Source organism: Oryctolagus cuniculus, chromosome 20, assembly GCF_964237555.1.
Source record: "Oryctolagus cuniculus chromosome 20, mOryCun1.1, whole genome shotgun sequence".
Classification (NCBI taxonomy): Eukaryota; Metazoa; Chordata; class Mammalia; order Lagomorpha; family Leporidae; genus Oryctolagus; species Oryctolagus cuniculus.
Window position 1 is genome coordinate 3,347,738 of NC_091451.1, and position 13,197 is coordinate 3,360,934.

Here is a 13,197-nt window from a genome sequence, read left to right on the forward strand (position 1 = left end):
TTCTCATCACTGGGCAACTATGATTGAAACTTGAAGTTCTTGGGTAGATCTATCTCCTAATTATCATGGATTGGACAGTTTAATGCTACTGTTCATCTCCTCCTTTACCACCACCACCACTCACTTTATTTCAGCAGTTATTTGTGGATCTGGCTAACCAGCAGAAAATTAGTCAACTTGAGGTTTCTAAGGAAAACCTCTTTCATCTCTACTTTATTTTGGAGAAACTAAAAACTAAGCAAGTTGTTCAAATTTTAAAGGAAATTTAAAAAATTGATTTCTTTAATGTTTTGTGCTTGTTTGATCTAAAATACTACCTTGGAAATAAATACTTTTATACTCCATGTAAGCAGATTCTCATATATTTAAAAAAAAATAAACATTCCTGAGGATTCTCTGTGTTCTATATTTAAACCTAACTTCACAACTAAAATTTTTTAAGTACTGTGTTTTTCAGTGCCGAATAACCGGCAGAGTACTGTGATTCTATGACTGTTGCCATGTAACTTCATGGCTGAACAAAGAAACAAAAACAAATGCATAATCAGTAGATTGATTTTTCTAAATTGTGAAATCTTTTCCTACAAATTTTTACTATTTGGCATCTTCCACGTCTTGTTGGCTGGTGTGATCAAGCAAATGGAAAGCAATGCTGACCTACAGTATGAATAGTGAGTTCATACAGCAGACAGATGTGATTCTCTTCTCCACTTCCTGTTCCCTACGCTGTCCTGAGGTGGCATCTCTGGGTGTCTGTACTCTCCTGTCTCCCAATTTCACACCAGAGGGCAAAGAATGTGTACCAGATGTAGAGAACAGGAGGTTCTGGTGTTCCTTCAATTCCCCACAAAGCCCCTCTGAATAAGCATTTTGTCATCAAATATGCTATACTTGCTTTATAAATGCAGCTTAAAAGAATGTCTCCTCCCTGGGCCTCCCACAGTCTCTGTACTATTTGCAGCAAAGAGCCTCCCCCACCCCCCAAGCACTTTCCTCAGCAAAGTCCACTGAAGGACTCAGTTGTGGTCCAGGGGTGGATGACTCTTGGCAGCTTTCACTGCAAATACCCTGGTAGAATTGGGAGAGCCCTCTAAAGAGCGTGCTTCTGCATGAAAGAACATTGGGCTTATAAAACAGTGGGTAATCTTCCATGGAGTAGGGGTGAGGAGACATCCCAGTATTTCTCACTGATAGCTAAAAAAAAAAAAAAAAAAAAAAAAAAAAAAAAAAAAAAAAAAAAAATGTTCCGGATAACTCAAGAATTCAGGAAGTTTGCAGCACATGAAATAGTGAGATTCAAAGCACAGGGCACCGTTTTCTTCTGTCCTTTGTCTCTTTTAGTTAAAAACAGCTGTAGAGAAGGAGGTACCTTTCTCTGAAGGGAGGAGAGAACTTCCACTTTGACTACGACCTTGTCTGAATGTGATCAGAGTCAGTGAACTCAAAAGGCTTCCATAGCCTTGGCAACTCATGAGAAGAGCCTAGGGTGATTACTGATGCCATAGACAGGAGTGTCAATTTGTTAAGTCAACAACAGGAGTCACTGTGCACTTACTCCTCATGTAGGATCTCTGTCCTTAATGTGCTGTACATTGAGACTTAATGCTATAATGAGTACTCAAACAGTATATTTCACTTTGTGTTTCTATGGGGGTGCAAACTGTTGAAATCTTTACTTAATGTATACTAAACTGATCTTCTGTAAAAAAAAAAAAAAAAAAAAAAGAAGAAGAAGAAGAAGAAATTATCAATTCCCAACTTGACTCTCACTGGGATTAAACATGACAATAGGTCTGATCTGATTTCATCATCAGTTAAAAAATCATCTATTATTTTTCACTTTATGTTTCTGTGTGGGAGCAAACTGTTGAAATCTTTACTTAAATGTATGCTAAACTGATCTTCTGTATATAAAGAGAATCAAAAATGAATCCTCATGTGAATGAAAGGGGAGAGGGAATGGGAAAGGGGAGGGTTGCGGGTGGGAGGGACGTTATGGGGGGGAAGCCATTGTAATCCATAAGCCGTACTTTGGAAATTTATATTCATTAAATAAAAGTTAAAAAAAAAAAAACAGCTGTAGAATTTGGGGTCAAAATTAGGTTCACCTCTGCTAATCTCCAGAATGTCTGTTTGTACTGAGGAAGAAGTGAGGAACAGAACTCACATGGGGCACGTGCACTCTTCCAGACATCATGCAGGGTGCTTTCTGCATGTAATTACATTGTCTTCCAACAACCCAGAAGAGTGGGCATTCACTGCATTTCCCAACTGAAGGAACTGATGGCTGTGGTAAAATACCATTTCCAAAGTAACACAGATAGTAGGCAAGGGAATTCTCAAGATAATTGATGTCCTAAAGACTGCATTCTTATATATAACTGGAATCCACTGAGCCACAATCTTTGAGTATCTTAAATGCCATCTAATGGTAATTTCTACAAATGCTGGACACAGATCCCAAATGCCATGGAGTCACTCAGAGACATTACTGGCAATCTTAATTCATTCCCCAAATGCAGAATATACTGAGTTCCTGCATACTGGGAGAAATTACCAAAGTTTATTGCTTACATTTATCTATGAATCTGAAAGGTTCCCCTGATCTCCATAAATGCACTAAGCGCAGAAGAGCTAAAATTAAACAAATAAAAGCAACTCCTTTCCTCTCAGAACTGCTCAATAGTAGGGGTGAGGAGACATCCCAGTATTTCTCACTGATAGCTAAAAAAAAAAAAAAAAAAACCTGTTCCGGAAAGCTCAAGAATTCAGGAAGTTTGCAGCACATAAAATAGTGGAAGTTAATAGACTACTTGGAAGTTAATAGACTACTGGACTTTCCAACATCTATCTACACATCTGGAATAGAGGCACAGTGTAAAACAATTACGAGACCCATCTACTAAAATCATTACCCTTTGACAAGAAACCATCACTATCTCAGTACCGTAACTTTGTTCAATTAGATATACCAGGAGAAAAAAGGCCAATGAGATCAAGTGAAAACAGGATTGCTGGATTCAACAAAATAAAAAAACTCTGAATTTCAGATAAGCTACACATCTTATTATTATAAATGTGTCCCTGTCCTCTATAATATTTGGGACACTCTTATACTAAAAACGCATTTGTCATTTACTTGAGATTGAAATTTAAATAAGTATCCTGTATGTTTACCTGACAACTTTACATTAATGGAAATGCCATAGGCAGTTAACATAATGGTTAATACACATGTTGGGATAGCAGCATCCCATATCAGTTTGTCAGAGTTTGAGCCCTGGCTCTGCTCCTAATTTTAGCTTATTGCAAATTTACATCCTGAGAGCCAGCAGATGATGGTTCAACTACCTGGTTCCCTGCCATTCATGTGGGATACCTTGATGGAGTTCCCTCTTCCTGGCTTTGGCCTATTCCTGTCCCAACTGTTGTGGGTATTTGGGGAGTGAACCAGTGCATGGGAGGTTTCTCTTAGTATGTCTGTCTCTCAACCTTTCAAATAAATTTAAAGAGAGAAAGCAAATGCCACATATCACCTCAATGGATGAGTCATTCTGATGAGTAAAATAACTCACATTTGCCTATTAATTATCTTTTAAACACTTTATAAGTGTGAATTCATATGATCCTGAACAGAACCTTATAAAATTGATACTATTACCCATATTTAGAAATAAGAACATTGAGACACTAACAGGCGAGTAGCTCACCCATAGTTACAAGCTAGTTAATGCTACAGAAGGGGTATGAACTAAGACAGTTCTAGAGTTTAAAACCTTAACTATTATACGGTATGTTATCATATCAAATGTGCCAGTGAATTCAAAATCATCCTACAGACTGCATATGGACAATAAACTTGAAAATACTGTTTAGTAAGCTTTCAGTGTGTACCAGTCACCAACTTTATCCAATGACTCTTCAGAGAACAGCAGTAAATGCGGTTTTGCATCTTTACTAAGTGTATTTTCTCTTTTCAAATATTTCAGAAATTGGGCAAACCCCATGGACAGTCTTAGGAATATCTGATACTGATCAACAAAAGCAAGTTATTGTTTGCTTCATAATTTCATATAATCAATGTTTATTCTATAAATACCTCGCTGGAGAGTACTAAAATTACAGACCTTGATCGGATCCAGTGTATGTATTGTTGATATGCCTTGTTTCTTATTGAGTTAGGAGGAGCTAAACATTTGTAACTGGATTGATTCATTTAATAAATGTCTGATCTACTTCAGCCTAGGTTTCTGAAGCTTGCATGTGGTACCATAATGCTTCTTTAATTTGGAGTATTCTGATATTCCACTCCTAAACTGCAATTAGATTCATGCTCAAATAGTTTTCAACTCAACACGTTGAAGCAACTCTCATAAGGATGCATCCTCCAAGTGAACATGCTTTAAGGCAGAAACAACCAATTCTTTTCATAAAGTTCACCTTGCATATGAATCTAAGGATATTTGTACAGTAATCCTGTCTCAACCCAGATCTAAAAAATCAAAAAAATCCAGAGGAAATGTAGGAGCTGGCATTTTCAGGCAGGCCATGCCAGTTGATTATAATGCTGGAGTTGAGAAAACAATTTTAACATCAATAGACAAGACAGTAAAAGCAGCTAGTGTTGGGTTTTTACCCACTGGGGGCTTTAAAACTGCTTTGAGAATTTTCCCTAGTTCCCATTGCAGAGTTTTGAGGCAGCTGTAGAAAACACACACATGTTTATATTTAGCACAACAGTCTCAAATACTCTAGCTCCATTATCTTGCATTACAGCTCTTCCCACATCATCAGGCTCACAGATGGGCCTTCTGGTATTCATGAAAAGCAATCAAAACCTACAGTTTGGGAAATTAAAACCCCACAGTGCTTCTCATAAAGAAACAAGGCTGAGCTTCTAATAGGTGATAGCATGCTGAGAGAGAGGGGAAACGTGACTTGGTGTTTAACCTGAATAATAGTTATTCCATTTCCTTTGCTTTTATTCTTTTTTCTTAAATCTTCTTAACATTTGGATTTGCAAATTATGTTCCATATACAATGACAATCATAAAAAATTCCACCGTAACTAATGACTTGAGTGTAAGCACTATAAAATTTCCTTCTACATTTTAAAACTGTAGGGGAAGATACCAAACCTAGAAACAAATTAATAATAGCTATAGATAAATATCTACTTTTTTTCTCTTCCTCGTGATGAATAAAATACTGTGAAAAGTTTTTATCAATTTTAGTACCATAAAGAAAGTAGTACAAATGGGTACATGAACCTATTCTATTGAATAAAAGTATGCACACACACCCCATCTTTTTTAAAGTTTTCTGATTAAAAGACACTGAGCAGGCAGAACAGAAAATATGTGGAACAAGATAAATATTATTGAAAGATACTACAGGCTGAGTTGATAAAGTGAAGAAATTCTACAAGGAAAAAAATGACAATGATGCTTCCATAGATCAGAGCTATTACTTAACAAGTGGGCAGTACTGCAGAATGAATATTGCTTCTGTTTAGTGTGCCAAATTGTAAAATAATGAAGATCCTCACATTGATTCTACACTAAAGCTTTATGCATGTCAGTTACAAAAGCCTTTTGGATTGGAACTAAGAGAAGACCTAATTTTACAACAGAAACAAAAAGGAGGCAATGTCAAAAGCTGTGAGCTCTTAGTAGGATGAGCTTCAGTTTACTGAAAGGTGTTTTGCAGATGATTCTGTTCTATAAACAGTAGGAAAATGGAGTTTTCAGGAAAACTATCAAATGCTTTTCAACAAGAGGGACAAAGTTTTTACTACTTCAGTGAGAACTAAACATTATATTCAATTAAATTCTCTAGTTAAGCCCTTTAGTTCATAGGGACTGCATCTCAACAGGAAAACTGTTCATGTTACTGCTCTTCCTTCAACCAAAAGGTATGGTCCATTATGCTCAAGACAGGGTTGGCTCATCCTTGGGTAGACCTGGCTAACTTTAGCCATGCACAATATTCCAAAGAAGAAAACAATGCTAAGAATCCCTGTACACAATTTTAAATGCTTATAGAGATATGGCCAAAGAATTGATGAAATTGTGATGCTTAATATGTCTACAACAAATAAAGAAGCAGTACATTAGAAAGCAATGTTTTCAAATATCTTATACTGGGTTTAAAAATTATGCTAAGAAAACATTGCCCAGGTCTGTTCTATACAGCATCAGACACACACAGCCATGAAAACATGGCACTCAAGAGAAACTGGATTTTGGGGTTGGTTTCAGCTAATTACAGGATTAGGTAATGTAGTCTAAGTTGCTTTCATGTATTTTGGCACATTTTACTTCATATAAATAATGTTATGTACCCAGCTCATTATAATGATACAGTAAAAAATATTAGAAAATGCCTTCAAAAACCACAAAATGCTAAAGAAGGGCAATTTTAATAATACACAATATTCCACTTGGCATATTAAGGTGTTTTTTTTGTTGTTGTTGTTTTGTTTTGTTAGTTTGTTTGTTTTGACAGGCAGAGTGGACAGTGAGAGACAGAGAGAAAGGTCTTCCTTTGCTGTTGGTTTAGCCTCCAATGGCTGCCGCGGCCGGCGCACTGTGGCCAGCACACCGAGCTGATCCAATGGCAGGAGCCAGGTACTTATCCTGGTCTCCCATGGGGTGCAGGACCCAAGTACTTGGGCCATCCTCCACTGCACTCCCGGGCCACAGCAGAGAGCTGGACTGGAAGATGGGCAACCTGGACAGAATCCGGCGCCCTGACCGGGACTAGAACCTGGTGTGCCGGCGCCGCAAGGCGGAGGATTAGCCTAGTGAGCCGCGGCGCTGGCCAGGTGGTTATTTTTTAAAAGTAATCCATGATCAGTAAGTTTAAAAATCACCAGGTAAAACAAAGTAAATTAATCTCCTTACAGGATTTTTGGTAGTCTGTACTTTTTTAACAAATTTTTTTTTCTTTTTAAAGATTTATTTATTTATTTGAAAGTCAGAGTTACAGAGAGAAAGGAGAGGCAGAGAGAGAGAGAGGTTTTCCATCTGATGGTTCACTCCCCAATTGGCTGCAGTGGCTGGAGCTGCACCAATCCAAAGCCAAGAGCCAGGAGCTTCTTCCAGGTTTCCCATGCGGGTGCAGGAGCCCAAGGACTTGGGCCACCTTCTACTGCTTTCCCAGGCCATAGCAGAGCGCTGAGCTGGATAGGAAATGGAGCAGCGTGAACTGGCGCCCATATGGGAGACCAGCACTTCAGGCCAGGGCATTAACCCACTGCGCTGGACTTTGTCAAAATGAATTTCAATAAGTAGAAACAGAAAAGAGAATGGAATTAATTAAATGCATTTCAGCACAAACTCTTTTCTTGAAGAACCATGGAGGTGATGTTTTTCAGAGCATATGTTAGGAAATGTTTACAAAATTCCTCATTTGGAGAGCAAGGAAAATAAGACACTTTAAAATAATGCAGTTTGGGGATGTATTGACATGCATTATCCTAATTATTTTAGTTCATAGTCAGACACCTAAAAAAGGACCATTTGAAAACTCTGGGTTTGTAGTTGGGAGAGCCCAATCCTTGTGGTAGCACTACCAAAAATGAGGGAAGCTATTTTGAGTTCCGAGACAGAAACCTCAGATTCCCATCAACCACCAAGAGCCAAGACAGCTGAGACTGGCATTGACCCTGAGTCAGAAGTCACTGAGGCTGAAAAGTTGGATGCAGGTGCATTGAGAAGAAGGTAGATAAGGGAGCATCAGGTAGTCTCTTGAGAGCCAGAGTAGAGCCTGAATTCCACCAGACAAGAATGAGTGGATAAATAGTCAATTACCCCACAAGGCTTTATTTTATATTATTTGATATACATTTTATCCAAAGTATTTAGCAAATGGATAATGTATACTAAGCATATCAGATATGTCAGATGTTGAGTAAATGAGGTTAAAGTGTTCTGTCTGTAATATCCAGTAGCTCATACATTACAATTGATATCAGACTTCAATAAATCAATGCATGCTATCATATGTAGGGTAACATTAAAAGTATTGTATAAGATTATATAATTTACAAGCTATGAGATGAGAACATAGCACACCAAAATTAATTTAAACTCCAATATGACATGGCTCATATCAAATGTTAATATCTCACACTCAGTGATGCTAGTATAATGTTCTGTGACTGACTCGTTTGTGACAGTACACAAGTGTAAAATTTGAAAGTCCTGCATAAGTTGGTTAATATCCAACTATCCAGTGCCACTGCCATTCATATTTTCTGTGGATCCTTTCCTCCACCTTATCATCTTTGAAGGCTTTCATGCTCTTTCTCAAGCAGGACATAGCCTCTGTGACAGATGATGTCAACAGAAAAGGAAGAAGGGCTAAAACTGAGAGAAAATTTTTCTAAAAATGTGATGGGGCCAGTGTTGTGGTGTAGCAGGTAAAGCCACTGCCTGCAGTGCTGGCATCCCACATGGGCACGGGTTCAAGTCCCAGCTGTTCCACTTCCAATCCAGCTCTCTGCTTTGGCCTGGGAAAACAGAAGATGGCCCAAGTCCTTGGGTCCCTACACCCAAATAGGAGACCTGGAAGAAGTTCCTGGCTTCAGATTGGCTGTGGGGAGTGAACCAGCTGATCAAAGTAAATATTTTTTTAAAAAATGTGATATATACATAAAAATATATAACTATATATATAAAAATCCAAAATAAAGGAATTTTAAACCCAGCAATAACAAAAAGCAAACATATAAATGGACCCCAAAATATAAAGATCTGCATGGTGAGAAAAACAGCAGGGGTCCCTTGACTGCTTCACCTGAGGAATGATGAGGTCACGGTCACACATATAAGGTCATCAACTGATAACAGGAACCAAAGAATCGTAAGTGTGGAATACTACAGTGGTGTAGGAAAAAAAAAAAAAAAAAAAAAAAAAAAAAAAAAAAAAAAAACAACAAACAAACAAACCACGAAATCCAGTCATTTCTAACAAAATGGATGAAACTGGAAAACATTATATTTAGTGAAATAAGCCAGTTCCAAAGGGACAAATACCATGTTATTCCTGATCTGTGATAACTAAGAGAGCACCTAAAAGGGAATCTGTAGAAGTGATATTGACACTTTGAGTGGCAATGACTTTGAACAGCCCTTGTCTTGACTGTTGAGAAAGTTTTTAATACTATTTGCTGAACACTTTACTCAGCGTAGTTAATCATATGTGTATAAAGTTTACTAAAAAATAGATCTCAGTAAAAAATAAGAGTGGGAATAAGAGAGGGAGGAGGAAAGGGAGTGGGAGTGTGGGTGGGAGGGCAAGTATGGTGAGACGAATCACCATGTTCCTAAAGTTGTGTTTATGAAATGCATGAAATTTGTATTATTTAAATAAGTTTTCTTTGGTGGGGGGGGAGTCATAATGAACAATGTTAGAGCTCACATTCATGGACATAGAGCCTGTTGCTTCAAACCAGGGTAGAACACTTCATTCTTGGGACCTGGAATAGAATTTTAAGAAAATATTTGCTTTTTTGATAAGAAAAACTAATGAACAATTTAACACTAACCCAGAACCATCTAAAGAATAAAATTACAACTTGAAAGGATGCAGCTGGTTTCAAGTGACTTAAGTGATTCTCAAACCCAACAAACATAAAATTATCCACCTTAAACATTTAGACACTTACATAAAAAAGACCATAGATATAAACCTTTTACAATTTAACTTGAATCACAGTGCTAAATGAAAACTGTAAAACATAAAATGTCTACATGAAAAAAAGATGCCATTGGGTTTATCAGATTTCAATGTAACACCAATAGAATATCTAAACAAAAAATTAATAAATAATTGTGTGAAAGTTAAAGTTTTTGTCTTTTTGAAAGATGCTGTTAAAGAATGAAAAGATGTGTTACAACTGGAAAATGTCAAATGAGATAAAAGACTTAGCGAGAATTTAAGTTAAAATATGCACCTGATTTAAAATGAGTAAATGTCCAAGAATACACCATACTGTACTAGATCTACAGATGTATTTAAACACAGAGAAAGATGTTTAACAACATATCTTATAGGGAATTACAAACGAAGACCACATTGAGATGTCAACAGAAAGGGCCAAGTACAAACGGAAAAGAGGTGAACGCTTAGGAAGAGGGCCTGTGTGAACGGAAAGGGCGGGGGAGCTGCGACAGAAAGAGCCAAGGCTTCCAGAGGGTGGTGTGCACATGGAGAGGGCCATGTGCAAATGGAAACAGCCAAGTACAAACAAACGGGAAGAGTAGAGGCTTGATGAAGAGGATCTGGGGACCAGGCAGGGGCAATGTGGGCAGTCTTGGGCTGGAAGGACCCCAGGTTGGAACCCAGGGAAAGGCAGGGAAAGACCTAGAGGCGGGGACCTGGGCCAGGGGCTTTCGCATGGGTACAGCTCCTGGATCCCAGGTGAGGAGCAGGTGTAATGAAACAGGTGAGCAGAATGCCCTGATCAAGCTGCTAGGGTCCACAAGGTTTTGATTGGCTGTGGGCCACAGATAGGCCTTGCTGGGGCTGAGTCTGAATGTCAACCAGCTAGGCTCAGACCCAGGAGACTTCAGCTGACCCCTGTGCGGGAGTGGACATCCTCAGTGACTTTTGGGTGACACTGCTAGGGAGAGTGAACGTTGGACTCAAGAGTGGACACCGGGGGACTTAGATGGGACTAGATGGGCCATTTGCCTAGAGGCAGACACAGACACCCTCCATCCCCACAGCAAACACTGGTTGAATAAAGAAAGGTATGCCTTGCACGCAACACACATATACACATACATACACACACACGCGCACGGGCGCGCATTACATGTACCACACCAGCTGAATAGTGTCATCCTCTTCCAGGAGTGCAGCCTCTGAGGCCTCCCAGAATGGACACTGGGGCAGAGTCCACTGGGTTGCTGCTCCATGGGCTTGGCTCTTCCTTCTCGGGCCTTTGAAGACTGCCCAGGTGGGTGACAGGTGAGCTTCAGGCAAGTGGCAGGGGAGACCCCAAATGCACCTGCTCTTCGCAGCCTGAGCAGGGGGGCCTGCCTCCTGGGTCATGCCCGAATCCACATACCTACCCCCTCCCCTGACACCAGTGCAGCAGCCGCCATAGGCCTCGCTGGACATGGCATAGTACCACTCCTAGTCCAGGGCTTTCCAAATGGCCCTGCCCCTCCCAACTCCACCCCTCTCCCTCAGCTCCACCCCTTCTCCTCAGCTCTGCCACCCCTTGCCCAGCCCCACCTTGTAAGTTACAGCTGCAGCCCTTTACTCCAGCCCCACCCCTCTCATTGGCCCCAGCTCTGCCAGGGCACTCCCTGAGTGACAGTGGGATGGGGACATGACATGTAGATGCTGACATCACCTGGGGCCCCTGCCCCACTGGAAGTCATACACCTCTCTCTCCATTCCTGGAGCGTCCAGCACTGACCCATCCTCCCACTGCTGCCTGCCACCACCTCAGCCACCAGCAGCTTGTACTCCATGGCTACAAAATGGTTCCAGGGCCAGCACTGTGGCACAGTGGGTTAAAGCCCCAGCCTGCAGCACCAGCATCATATATGGGTGCTGGTCCCAGTCCTGGCTGCTCCACTTCTGATCCAGCTCTCTGCTATGGCCTGGGAAAGCAGTGGAAGATGGCCCAAGTCCCAGGGAGACCCGGAAGAAGCTCCCGGCTCCTGGCTTCAGATCGCCACATCTCTGGCTGTTGCAGCCAATTGGGGAGTGACCTCTTTCTGGCTCTACCTCTCTCTGTAACTCTTTCAAATAAATAAAAATAAATATTAAAAAACAACAACAACAACAAAAAAAACAGTTCCAGTCTGACAGCTCAGGGTTTTCACCATCCCACGGGAGGCGCGCAGTCTGCAGTGGTCATCAGTGGTCAGTAGCAGTCAGCAGAGTCGTTGGTCAGCAGTGGTTGGTCACCAGCAGTCACTGGTCAAGTAGGGGCCATTGGCAAGTGGTCAGAATAGGTGACTGGTTAGTGGACAGCAGTGGTCAGTGTTCACCAGCATTGGTCATTAGATTTATAAAAGCAATGAGGAAGTTTCTTGTGCCATCATGTCTGCAGCAGGTAGTGGTGTCGAAGGGCTCCTGGGTCAGAACCACAAGACCCTGTTGGCCCTAGGAAAAGCCACTGCATCCCCCCAGCTTTTCAGGAAACCATGGGTATCCAGCGGACGGCTAAGGCTGAGTGACATTGCAGGCAGAGCCGGAAATTTCCACTTAGAGACTACAGGAGCCGACTGCTCCAACCACCCCTTCTCCTGGGCCAGCTGGGTGACAGACGTCAGTCAAGGGGGCTTTTTCCTTCAAGAAGTTCTCACCTCCCTTGCAATCTCACTTCCTATTTCTCATAGATGGACGTGTGGCCACACACACCCCTTCCAGGCCTTAAAGCCCCACTCAGTGATTTTGAAACCTAAGAACTGGCTGCTGTCCGTTTATTGGCCTTTAAATGGGTTTTAAAAAACACCAGGGTTTAGAGTAATAGGTCAGCAACGCTTAGGAAGTCCCCACCTCTGTTGTGACATCACTTCCACTATCGCATAAATGGACAGCTCTGCTTTCCTCAGGAAGTTCCTGTCTCCCTATTCAGTAGTGCTCAGCATTAAATGGGGTACCTTCACCCTAGTCAAGTCCACCTGCTCATTCTGCTCACGGTCCAGGTGCTTGTCCACGTTGAATAAAGTATCAAAGAACATGGGCGCTAGCAGCTGGCAGTGCTTCACGTCATCCAGCATAATGTGGCCTGCAGAGGTAGAGTGAGGGCATGGACGCTGGGATGGACAAGGGGACAGACACTGGACGGACACCAGGGCCATGGACAGATTGACATGGGGACTCAGAGAGGCCTCAGAGGATCAGAGTGGACACAGGCAGTCAAGCACAGATCAGGAGGGGTAGACAGGGGTGAGGGGTAGGGGACCTGGATGTCAGGGCCTTGTGAACCCCCCCAAGTACCAGAGTGTATGCAGGCAGGCAGGCATCAGCCAGCAGGGGGTGCTGGAGGTCTGCGGGCCGGATGGAGACCCAAGTGTAGGTGGGGGCACATGACACCAGAGATGAGGGAATGGCAAGACCCTTCCCCGGCAATGCCCTCCAAACCTGGGGGCAAATAGCTGGGACCTGAGAGGCAGAGCTTGGCCTTCCTGGCCATCCGGTCCCTGCAGATGGGGAGAAGGCAAG

The 13,197-nt window shown here is 41.5% G+C and overlaps 1 long non-coding RNA gene across 1 annotated transcript in view; it reads left to right on the plus strand.

The window, feature by feature from the left end:
- LOC138847182 (uncharacterized) overlaps positions 1 to 4,093 on the plus strand; it is a 72,804-nt gene extending 68,711 nt beyond the window's left edge. The window contains exon 3 of the long non-coding RNA XR_011384827.1: positions 3,990 to 4,093. This is a non-coding gene — a long non-coding RNA (uncharacterized lncRNA). The remainder of the gene's footprint in view (positions 1 to 3,989) is intronic.
- Positions 4,094 to 13,197: the final 9,104 nt, after the last annotated feature.